Source organism: Mchenga conophoros, linkage group LG7, assembly GCF_057382185.1.
Source record: "Mchenga conophoros isolate Kocher_MC1m ecotype Shallow Benthic linkage group LG7, M_conophoros_male_GT1.1, whole genome shotgun sequence".
NCBI classification, from domain to species: domain Eukaryota; kingdom Metazoa; phylum Chordata; class Actinopteri; order Cichliformes; family Cichlidae; genus Mchenga; species Mchenga conophoros.
Window position 1 is genome coordinate 6345505 of NC_140532.1, and position 12694 is coordinate 6358198.

General features: G+C 38.7%; 1 protein-coding gene across 1 annotated transcript in view; it reads left to right on the forward strand.

Annotated features, from left to right (window-relative positions):
• The first annotated feature begins 4027 nt into the window (after positions 1-4027).
• The window catches only part of rassf7a (Ras association domain family member 7a), a 33401-nt gene continuing 24734 nt past the window's right edge, over positions 4028-12694 (forward strand). Inside the window, exon 1 of the mRNA XM_085281749.1 lies at positions 4028-4152. The gene's annotated coding sequence lies outside the window, so the exon portion shown is untranslated. The remainder of the gene's footprint in view (positions 4153-12694) is intronic.

The window sequence follows — 12694 nt, forward strand, 5'->3', positions numbered from 1 at the left end:
GTTTTCGCCTCAGTTGGTGAAACAAGTATGTTTATTTTGTTTCCACCTTCAGCAGGAACAGATTTCTTGCATATTTCCATAGCGCTGTGTTTTGTTGGTGGTTGGTGAAGTAGTTCTCGTTTTGCTATAACGTCACTGGAGGTTGACATGCAGCTCTTGCTATCATACATGTCAGATGACAATGACTGGAATCATTAGGGACGGTATGGTATGGCATGACCATAGTGTCTATGTAGACTAAACATTTTTGATGGAGGTGCTGGCCATTGGTACACCTGACACGTTGACATATTTTCACACATCATTTGTATTATTTTTAAAATCTAAATATGTTACGTCAACACCGATCTGTAGTTGTCAGCCATTTTTTTTATTGGCCTACTGATGTATCTGCATTTTGTGCTGATTTACAATCTGCTTATTGTTTGGCTTGATAGATAATAATGAAAAGTACACATCACTTTTCCGCGTTATCTATTTCTTCAAATGTCTTTATCGACAGTCAAAACTCTAAAGGTCAATAAATGGAAAAGCAACAAAAATATTCATAAATTGCTGATGCAAATAATTGATTTTATAAATATATCACATATATTTCTACCAAGTATTCAAAGTATACCTGTATACAAAGACGTTTATCAGTTTATTTACTTTTTATCTGTTATTTATGTTTGCCTAGCTATTCTGATGTGAGGCGTTTTAAGATTGATTATTTGTATTTGGTATTTGATTCTTCCTCGTATTGATTTCATGTATCTCCTCCACTTCTCATATGTTGTTTGTACTTCTCTGTCACATCCCTCACACACCATGTTGTATTATATTGGCTTCTTCCTTCTTTTGAAAAAATAAAAACTTTCCCACTTCACTTTTTAAAACAATTGTTCAGCTCTGTAAACTGTTTTTGTTTCCTCTTCATGTTTTACTTGGAATCACTGAGTGAAACCGAGTACTGAGTGGTCTCCTTTAGTCCATTCAGATTAATGCAAAAGTGCAATGCAATGCCCTTTAACAAACTTTTTTTTTTTTTTAAACTTAACACCGTGCTTTGAAAAAGTTGGAACAGGTACATGCAGCACACTGTACTTTAACAGCTCTTTGTGTTTGTGAAATGAAGGATAGACAGCCAGAAACGGTACGCTACACTGCAGATGTTAAACAGTGCATCAGATACTTTCTCCTGACAGATACAACAATCACCACAATACCAGTGCTCACTGATAAGTATTCTTCTATAAACAATCACCAGTATATGTCGGCCAGTAATTTACCCCCAGTTTAGTCAATTTTAAATTGAGGAATTTTATTTTTTAAATTTAATTGAGTCTGCTACCATATTTGACACAAAGCTTTGCATCATCTTGCAATTTCTGACTATTTGATAAGTAAATGTCAATTATCTTTTTCTCCTTCTTCATCTTTCGGCTGCTCCCTTTAGGGGCCACCACAGTGGATCATCTCCCTCACATCAGCCTATCCCTACCATCCTCCTGTGTCACACCAACTCTCTGTATAGCCTTGTTCATTACATCTGTGAGTCCTTACATTTAAATTCCTCACTTTCGCCTCCAGACTCCTGCTTTTCCTTCTCTCTTTCAATCCAATAAGGCAGGAGAAAATAATCTCAAACTCACTCACATCATAGACTCTCGGGAGCAAATCCGCACGTGGATACTTTGTAATTACGACTTTTAATTAATTTAATTGAGAAAATGCATTCCTATTTCTTCTGAATATTCATAGAAGAAAGTTATTAAGACTGTCGGTCACACACTTTTAGAAAGACTGACAAATAACTCAATGTGTCATTGTATGAATGGGTCAATCTTCAGGTATCTCCAAGCATATCCCAAGAATCTGTGATAAGCCTAGAGCTACAATGTGTGTGCTATCTATTGATAAGCTGGTACAGGATTGTTAAGCCTCTGGCAGACCTCCCCATAACCTTTCTTTCTTTTTTTTTTTTCATGACTGTCCATGCAGTTGATACCGGCGGCTCTGTCGTCTTCATTTGCTGAGGCTTATTGCTGTTATTGTGTCGCCATTCATGTTGTAGGGAGGTAATTGAGCCCCTTATTTCTTGCTAGATGCCTTTGGAGAATGAGACCTACCAGCCACAGCTGAAGCAGGGTAATTTAGTGTCACTGAAGCAATGTATTAAAAGGCAGATGATTGTGTTCAAGTGTTCACTATATTGCAGAGAGAGTGATGGATGTGTGATATCATCAGGGTAATAAACCATCTGCCTATCACTTGTAGACCATATTTGTCTCACTGCTTTGTAGGGGATTTACAATTAGCTGGAAAGCCTCACTACAATTTACTTGACTATTCAGGGAGTGCATAGTGAAAAAAAAAAAAACACAAACTAATTTTGAAGTTTAGGTTTATTAAAATGGTCTAAAGTGGAAACATAAATAAGTCATGACAACAATAAAATAAACAAATGTAAAAGTAGCTTTGAAAAGATTTTAGCTTAAAACAGCTGAATCCGTTTAGACTGAAGAATCGTTGGCCATTCATGCTCCGAGATAACACTAACCTGTGGGGGAGTGATCGTATCCAGCCCAAGGGGCAGGATAGGATCAGTAATAAGTTCTCCTGTGCACATGGATTTCAGATCACGCTTCAGTCATCTGTTGATATTGGATCAAATAAATCAACCTGAAAACGGATTTCTGCATCGCCACTTCCTACAGATGATGCAGCTTTGCTGGCTTCATTTGGCTCAGACATCTGCTGTGCTCTGGGGCTGTTTGTAAGTCGGGCGTATTGAAGTGTTTGAGATGATGCAGTTACCGATTTCCAAGTCTTCAAGCCTTTCGGTAAACACTGGATCGACTCCTTTGGGTTTTAAGAGAAGTACCTCCATGAGTGCTGTTAAGATGGAATCTTGTTTCTCCCAAGTTCCTAGTATTAATACTCAATATTTTTTCAATGCAGTTACAAATTGTGTGTGTGTGTGTGTTTTTTTTTTTTTTTTTTTTAATGGTCTATTAGTGTTTTCTTCTGATAATTGATTCATTTTTTTTCTATCACACAGTTACAAGCTATACACACTGTTAATGGCAATATTGTGTGTGTGGTGTTAAGTGGGGGTTCCTCAGATTGTTTCAAGTAATTCTAAATGCACTACTGAGCTGGCGGTAATGAAACCGGCACGAGTCCCTGCTGCTAGCACCACAACCACTGTTCAGTCATATTCTCAGCCTTTTTTTTTTTTTTTTTTTTTAATCCTTTTCTTCTGCAAGAGAGCAGCTGAAGCCAGTATCTTATTACATTGGGGGGGGGGGGGGGGGGGCATAGTAAACTGAGATGACTGAGAAAGCCCAAATTTTCCCTTTTCATGATTATAGTGGTCTAATGATGGCCCAACAGAATATAAAATGTTAATCTAACATTTACACATACAGCTGTTTTGTTTTTATTAAAGCTGGTATATGTGTGACGGGTGGTTTTGGTTAATGTTTCATGATGACAACAAGTGTCATTTGGTCATGATGGTGTCCTGTCAGAAAGTGTATGCTAATGCACTACATGTAATAAAACATTACTAAAGTGGAAAGGAAGTTATAGAGTGTGTCAACTGTTCTTTTAATATCCTATTGTTAACAGGAAAAAAAAATAGTTTCCAATTTATTTCATGTTGAGTTTAGACTGTGGAAAAAGTTTTTTCACTCAAGCGTCAGGTCAGCTATACTTTGAGTTTCTTTCCCTTTCTATCCTTGTCTCTTTATCTTAGGTCCTCTATCACCCCTCCACCCAAAAACGCCATCCTTCTTTTTTATTCTCTTCTCCTCTCTCTCAGTGTATAGGGAGTGGTGTTTGGGCAGTCATGTGACTTTTTGTCTGAACACAATTGCCGGTGTTTGCCATTGGCCATTTTTCTTTGAAAGAGCGTTGGTTTCCCGGGTAACGGGGAATGGCGGCACCACTTCGCTTTTCTCTCCAGCTGCCCCCTCCCGTCTGCGTTGTTCTGACCTGGTCTCTCTCTCTCTTTCTCTCTGTCGCCGTCTCTTCGTCAGGCTGTGGATCAGGTAGCCTGTGAGCACGACACACACATACAGTGAGAGGGTTGTCTCGCTCTTCCTCCTCTCCTTCTTCTCCTTTTTCATCAGGCTGGCAGTTGCAGAGTCCATTAGACTGCAGGAGGTGAGTGAAACAAATGACCTTATTTGTTTAGATTTAGGTGCTTTTTTTTTTTTTGTTGCGTTGCACTGTTTCTTTTCTAGCTGAGCACATGGTTGAACTTGTTTAAAATACTAAGTACTAAACTATCCACCTACTAAGTAAATAGAGCATCCAGTACAAATTAGTCAGTGATTAAACAATCATTACTAATTGGAACAGTAATCTTAAAGTTAAAAAATAAATTGGCCTTATTTTAGAGATACTCTAACTCTAATGTCCATGTTAGCAATAGAGTGGGAGCACTATTTGATGCTTGTTAAAAAATATTTTTTTAACTCTAACCGTTTGATACACTGGGATTCCTGCTAACTTGTATGTGTCTAGCACAAAGTTTTATCCATGTTTTATTTTGAAATTTAAAGATATGGCATCACGCACTCATTTTACACATTCCAAAAAGGAAGGAAATCAAAGTCCATCAAGAGGCAAGTTCACTTCTTAAGCATCTTGCTGATGTCTCTGGGTAGTAGAGCTGGGCGATATAAGATTTTTTCATATCACGATATGTTTTTTTCATTTCAGGCGATAACGATATCTATCACGATATAAGCCAAATAACTATATTTGTAAGATTTAAATGTGCCGTTGCTCACAAGTAAAATGTGAAATAATCAGCAGCTTGTTTTTATTTAAATATTTATTTCCCATAATAAGTTCAACAGGGTAGATGTACTTAAGGAACATGAGACTTTTTCAGATAAATAAAGGCAAATATTGCAAACTACACAAAAGGCAGCCGCTAAAGCGTCTAAGTTTCAAAATAGAACAAACGAAACAGACTAAATTGTCAATTCCACTTAGAAACAAAATATTAATTCTAAAAATAAATCTTAGTTTGTTTTACAGAAGAACAGACAAAACTGACTAACTTTTGTCAATATCAAATAAACTGAGAACTAAAAGGAAATTCTCAATCTCTCCTTGTTGTATAGCTGAGCTTTTCAAACAGTTTTAACAGTTACTTTAGTCTGACAAAAGCCGAATGACGAATTGGCGCTTCCAGTCAGAGACTGAGGCTACGTCCACACGTACACGGGTATTTTTGAAAACGGAGATTTTCCGTTTTCGTTTTAAAAAATAATCCCGTCCACACATAAAGGCAGAAATGAAGGAAAACGCTGCTATGAACATGCCAAAGCAGCAGATGGAGCTAGATTCCTAACCGTGCAGAAATGTTGGCCAATCAGAAGTCTAGAAGCCTCGGTGGGAAAAAGTAAACAAAGCTGGGGCATAGAAGCAGAACCGAGTCGTATGTGTGGAGGGACAGTAACTGTGTGTATATGTAAGCATTTAAACACTGCAGAGAGTAGAATTAACAGTATTGTAGAAATTCATTTCACCGAAACAATAACGTGGCGCACAGTGTGACGTCAAAAAATGCGCACACCTTTGACGCTGCGTTTTCTCCGTTTTTCTAGTCCACACGTAAATGCAAAATCGGAGTCTTTACAAATCTCCGTTTTCAGTGACCAAAAACGGCGTTTACGTGTGGACGAAAGGTGCAAACGCATAGAAAATCTGTGTTTTCAAAAATACCCGGGTACGTGTGGACATAGCGCATGCACCAGTTTATTGTATTTCCAGACTTGCTTTCGGCACAATTTACAGTGCACGCTACTCTGTTTTTTGTCAGACTTGAAATAGCCGAAATACCTTCACACTACGGAACTTCTATGGCTCTTCCATCCGGCATTGGAACCATCATCTGTTTTCCCTTCGGTCACGCTCGGTTGATTTTTCTAGTCGGCACACTCATTTCCTCCATTACCTGGGTGGTACGTGGCTGGCTGCTTCCCAAACAAACACACGTGCAGCTTGGCACTTGTGCTGTAAGTAACAAGTCACGTGACGTGACGCTGCGGCTGTGATTGGTTCGGCTCTGCGCTACGTAATTTGGATTGGCTTTCTTTTTTTTGTTTTTTTGTTTTAAGAGGACAAGAGCGGCGAGGTCTATCGCGATAGTTAAATTTTTCTATCGAGAAAAAGTTATATCGCGATACATATCGTTATCGTTCTATCGCCCAGCTCTACTGGGTAGTTATGTGAGGAGTAACTTTTTAAATCCCCGTCCAACTGAATGAAAGAAGTGATGCTTGTTTTCGGAACAGAATGATAATTCATTAATGGTCTAATTCAGAGCGCTGATACGATTACATTTCTGCCCATCCAGTGAGAGTACTGAAGAAATACTCTATTGATTCATGTTATTCATGGAAGTCAAACACACAAAAATAGAGAAGTGTGCTTGCTACAGTGAAGTTGAAACTGTTCTTCCTCTCTGCTACTTGCATCCATCACTGCAAAAACATGATTGGCTAACATAGTTCCTGTTTGGACTGTTGATTTGATCTTTCGAGATATGGATGGGGAAAAACACGGTCTTTGACAGAGGTCTATAACTTTGTGTTTAGGATTTTGTAATCAAGCCGGCTGTCTATTAAGTTGTCTCTGAGGGAAAACTGGCTGGTTCACATATGGGCTGATAGTAACTAGTGCAAACAGGTAATTTAATTAAGTATCAGTATTAACCATAAGAGCCCAAAGCTATTTTGTGGGTAATTTCTAATAAATACCTTTTAAATAAATCTCTTGGGGAAAAGCTAGCTAGTCATACATGCTGTACTTTAATTATTTTTTGGAGCCTTCTGACTTTAGTAGATGGTGCAGTAGTGGAGAGTAGAAAAGGCCTTGCAGCGTATGGTTGCCTGCTCACCCTGTGAGCTAAACTGGCGCCCATGTTTTCATAAATCTTTAAGGTGTCTGGGTTATTCATTATATTGTTTTTATTTTTCATACAACGTGTCTGCTTCATGTTTGGGACATCGCAGAGGTTTTCTATATATTTAGAATTTGATTACTAAAAACTATTTTGCACAGAGAAAAAAAAAATTGTATAATCTGCTCTTAGAAATAAATACACGGGTAAAGCTGTTATTTGGAAAAACGTTTAATCTTTAATCTTCAAAATATGATTTCTGTGCCAGGTTAGATGAACATCATCATAGAGAGCAGCTCTGTCTTGTTATATATATTTCCCCACTCATCCGTGCTGGCAGTCTTTATCCTTCAAGCTTGGGTCCTCTACAAGAGGTCTGGGAGCTAGAGGTTCCAACGACTGCACTCTGCTGGAGTAGGATCTCGGATGTCGTTCCTGGGATCTGCTGGAGCCGCTCACACAGTTTGGGGTTACTGCCTTGAATTCTTCATGTAAACCCTTCCGCTGGAATTACCTGTATAGTAGCGTCCCAACAGCTCCTTTGTCTACTTCTGCCTTCTTGTTCTCCAGCCTTACACAGCTGTAGGTTTTTGTGTGTGTGTGTGTGTGTGTGTGTGTGTGTGTGTGTTTGTGTATTTTGTATGTATTTAACTTGTATTTTACTACTTTGCATTTTCACTGTAAACCTGCATAGGTTTTTATCTTTTCATCTTCTGTCTTATGCACATTTAAGGCTACGTCCGCACGTACATGGGTATTTTTGAAAATGGAGATTTTCCGTTTTTGTTTAAAAAAAATAATCCTGTCCTCACGTAAGCGCAAAAATAAAGGAAAATGCTGCTAGGAATATGCCAAAGCAACAGGTGGCGATATATTCCTAACCGTGTAGAAATGTTGGCCAATCAGAAGTCTAGAAGCCTCGGTGGGAAATAGTAAACAAAGATAGGACATAGAAGCAGAACCGAGTCCTACGTGTGGAGGGACAGTAACTGTGTGTGTATGTGTAAGCATTTAAACACTGCAGAGAGTACAATTAACAGTATTGTAGAAATTCATTTCACCGAAACAATAACGTGGCGCACAGTGTGACGTCAAAAATGGCACACACCTTTGACGCTGCGTTTTCTCAGTTTTCCTCGTCCACATGTACATGCAAAAACTGAGTTTTCAAAAATATCCACCCTGGCAGGCGTTTTTAAAAATCTCAGTTTTCAGTGACGCCGTTTATGTGTGGATGAAAGGTGCAAATGCATAGAAAAAGCTCAGTTTTCAAAAATACCCGGGTACGTGTGGACGTAGCCTAAGTACAATGAATTTTGCTATATAAGTAAGTACAACTGCCATAGTGCTTTCAGGCTCAAAGCATGGTAGTAGGTCCTTGGTTATGATGAAGCAGAGAACTAAAACAGTCATGGCTGGCATGGGTTTTTAAATGTCTCACAGGATATACTGTGTGGAGATTATATGAACATTATTGGCCTAACTTATTTCTATGTTGTAATGAGAGCTGAACAATAACCTCGGTTATTCTTGAATTTCCATGAAAGATTCAACAGCTGTCTGTGATCTGTGCTCCACTCATCGTGGCACGGACACAATAAGGCCTGTGTTTGGGAATGAGGCCAATTTGAGAGGATTTTAAACATTGGTTGCTGTCCTGAAGTGGTTCCCCTTGAGCTTCATTTCTTAGGCTCTACCAACCAGGTGGTTGCTTCTGTGTTTGGTTACTGTGGTAACACTGCAAAGTGGCTCCCTGCCCCTGCCTCAGGTGTACTTTATCTTATGACCCGAAGGACACTTTGCACATACAAATACACATACACTTGCACTCCCATATACAAACACACACTAGGACCTTGATTGCTGACACGGGGAAATATGAAAGACGACTTTGTCCATTCTAGAAGTGACGGTGTAGTGGGAACAATGTTGTTATATATGTTGGTTTCTTAGGTTTATCAGTGTTAATTCTAAGAAAAGGAGCCTTTGCAGATATATTTTCTTCACTCCTGACTTTAAAATCTCTTAAAACTAATGAAGATTTGAGTCTCATCTGCGTTCATGTTTTGTATAAAGCCATTTATCTGTGCTTTTTTTTTTCTTTTTTTCTTTCTTTTTTTGCCAGCTTACATTGGGGCCAAATTTAGGGCTTAAAGCATTTCAAGCCTGTTGTTACTGACTGAGGTTTAACTCTGCACAGTCAGTTCATGAAGATTTTAATTTAATGTTTTTTTTTTTTTTTTTTAAGTATATCCGTTTCTTGTCTGCATTAATCGTTTGTAGACTCAGTAAGCGGGAAACAGGGCTGGAGTGGGTGTCATTGATCCGCAGTCTGGTATTGCATTGCTGATGCAACCAAGAGGAAACTGGTGCCGAGGCCTTGTTGTTGCCTCTGACTGGCTGCCATGATGTCACCACTGCTGACCCGACAATCCTGACATTCCTGCTGATAGAGGTTTTATGCAGACGTGGAGGGCAATATGTGAGAGAGATGCACAGACTTGCACACATACGGCCTTTGTCTAAGCACTGATTAGTAATCTGGCATATACACCAACACACACGTCATTAATTCAGTCTCACGCATATGCCCACTCCAGCACACTCAAATGCTCTACAAGCCGAATAAAGACGGTGATGGCGAGTCTCATCAGCTTCGTTAAAATTCAACAGATCTTTAAGTGTCTCTGCTTGAATTTTCGGTGAATCAGTTTTGCATTCATTCTGTCCTTCAAACTAAAATGTCTATCGTTAAAATGGTATGATTAGAGATTCATTTTGCATTAGTGTTATCACTTCTTTGTCTCTCTATGCGCCTCAGTTTTTTGGGGGTGTTTGAGTATTTGCTTATAATGCTTATTTTTATTTTACTACAAAAGACTTTCTATAGTACAGCTACAGCTTTCCTTTGATTCAGCCAAGCCACAGAAGGAAAGAGATGACAGGCCTGCTGCGGTGAAAGCTTTTAAACGCTGCTGTTCCCGCAGGTGCTTGGATAGTCCTTTCACAGCAAAGGCCAGTATTGTAAACAATGTTAAGAATAAGTGGTTAGAAAATGGAGTGTGACATCTGAGACCATATGGAGGACAAATGGAAAAGGATTTGGACTCAACAAACAGTTGTAAGAAATAATGTAAATCAACAAACTGAAGACTGGAGACAAAGGTGTAGACGAACAGGCTGGGTGTCTGTGAGTGTTCAGTGTGGCTTCTGCCTCACACTGTGTGAGGTTTACAAAGCTTTTGTTCACATTTGACCCGACCCCTAACCTGCACCCATCTGATAACTCCCCTCTCTGTAACCTGGATTTCCTGTCCATCCACTTCTTCACTTTGTTGGGCTTGCTCGACACACTTGGCGTGATAAAGCTACCTCTGGCTCTACCTCTTTGTTATTGAGTGAAACATACTAACAAAGGACATAATTTGCATGCATGATAAATCACAACATATGTTAATGCTTTACTCAGCATATTGAAAAATGTTGGAAAAAAAAATCACAGTAACTTTGTATTATGAGTGAAGTTTTGTGATAATTTTGTATCACAATCTAGTGATTACTACCTGTAGAAGACAACGCCTTAATCTTGCACTAATTTCTCTTTCTTTGTATTCTCGCTCTGTAATCGCACATTAGCTAGGATTGTAATTCATGGGTTTGGTCCTCCCTTTTTCTAAAGAAGTCTTTGGGTTAGTCAGGCCCTGAGGCTGAGACAAACAGGCCCTCACAGGATTGTCTTGATCATTACAAGTATTTTTCAACCTCCTAGGACCTGGCGTCCACATATGTGGACATCACATTTTGGGTTATTTAGACTAAAATACTCAATTTTGCTCTACAAGGGCCTGATATCCACTTACGAGGACATTATACTGCTACTGTTCTATCAAAATTTTAAACGAATATCCTCATATGTGGCTCTTATTTTTCTTAAAAACAAAAATAAGGTTAAAAAAAAAAAATCTGGTAATTCTTTGTTTTTACATTCATTGGGCCCCAATATGCCCAAATATCAAAGAGAAATTAAAAATGCATGTCTTGGAAGAGTTTGGGTCTTAGGAGGTTAATAATGCCTTTATTGAACTTTTAAAGGGCGTAACAAATAAACAGCAAAAAGAACAATAAAATGTTTCTATATTATTCATATCCTTGCAGCTAAATAAAAAGAAATAATAATTCACTGTCACAAAACCAAGTAGCTCGGAATGTTAAAATATGACACAAAAATGAGCTCCCTTAAACCGAAAAAAGAAAAATGTGAAACAATAGTAACAAATAGCAACAAGAATATGTCTGGTGTGTTTTTATTATAGTGATTTAATGTGGCAAGAGTCACATGTTCTCATGAGGCAACTAAAGTGTGTTAATCTGAGGTGTTTATTCACAATTCCCTTTCAGCACAAGCTGATATCAAGTCACCTGCTGAGGTTGCAGTTTCCATATCTTCACCCCATGCTTTTGCATATAATATGATGCATTCGTATTCATAAACGGACTATAAAATTCAGATGAAGCCCTTTATAATCACTTTATAATGACTTGTTGATTTTTGTCTTTTTTCCCCTCCTATCACTTCCTTTTCTTGTATGGGAGAGAGAAAGGAAAAATTGGAAACAGCTGCTACATCTGGTACAAACAGTCTATCCAACTTTGTGTGTCACAGCTCTCTCTCCCTGTAGCATTGAGGCTGGTTGTAGTATCCATTTACTGATAGGAACAGCATGGGGCAACACAGTGTGACACTAATGGCACAGCTTTTTCTCCAGAGACAGTGTCTTACCAGAAAGCGTGATTTTTAAGCAGTCGAGATATTTTGAAGTACTAGTTTGCTGCTTCCAACACGAAGACACTGACGATAAACACACTGCAGCGTGTGATCGCTGTCCAAAAATGTATTTCATCTCTCAAAATAGCTTTTCATTCAGCTGCTCAAAATGCAACGTGACGCAATGTGTGACGCAGCAATGTTTTTGAATGGTGGTAACTTTGTCCTGAGCCAGTCTAGACTGGTTCTGAATAAAGAAGCAGAAAAAGAGATGATGGAGAAAGTGCCAGAGTGTAGCCAAAGTCCTGACAACTTGGAAGCTGTGAAAGCCAACTGAGAATCTCTTTTGCTTCATTGAAGCGGTCTTAAAAAGAGTGATCAGAGAGCGAGGTGGCTTTCTGTATATTTTTCTGTCTTTTCTATCCTGTTTAGAAGAATTCAAAGTTTGTTTACCTGGAGTGTATGAGCTGATCCAGTTGACCGTGTCTTGCTGTCATTTTCCTTTTGTGCTCACTTGTCATCCCTTTGTGTTCAGATTCACCTTGGCGGCAGATTGTCGAATCACCCGTTGTTATTTGTCAGGCGATAATGCGGTGACATGTATTTGCTTTCAAACCATAAATCATCTTGTGATCCAAGTTTCTGGGAAGAAAACAAAAGTCTTTGTCTGTTCTTGATGTGGGATGTGCTATATTTACATCTCAACAGGGCAATTACCTTCACTGGCAAAACCATGTTGTCTGTCATAATGATACACAAGACATAGCTGCAATATGGGAGCACCAACATTGGCCTGACCATAATGAGACAGCAACCCTATACTTAGCCATGTTTGGGAAAAACAGAGCATTACTACCTTGTGTTGCTTGAGAATGAAAACTGATGTCAACAAAAGTTCAGGATTTATTTTTATTTTTTTTAAAGCTTGTTTGGCGTTCTGAAAATAGAAGTGTATCATTCCATTCGTTGTCCAGGTTTTAGTCTTAGCCAACCCGTTGACTACTTGTTGGAGAGTGCTTTTA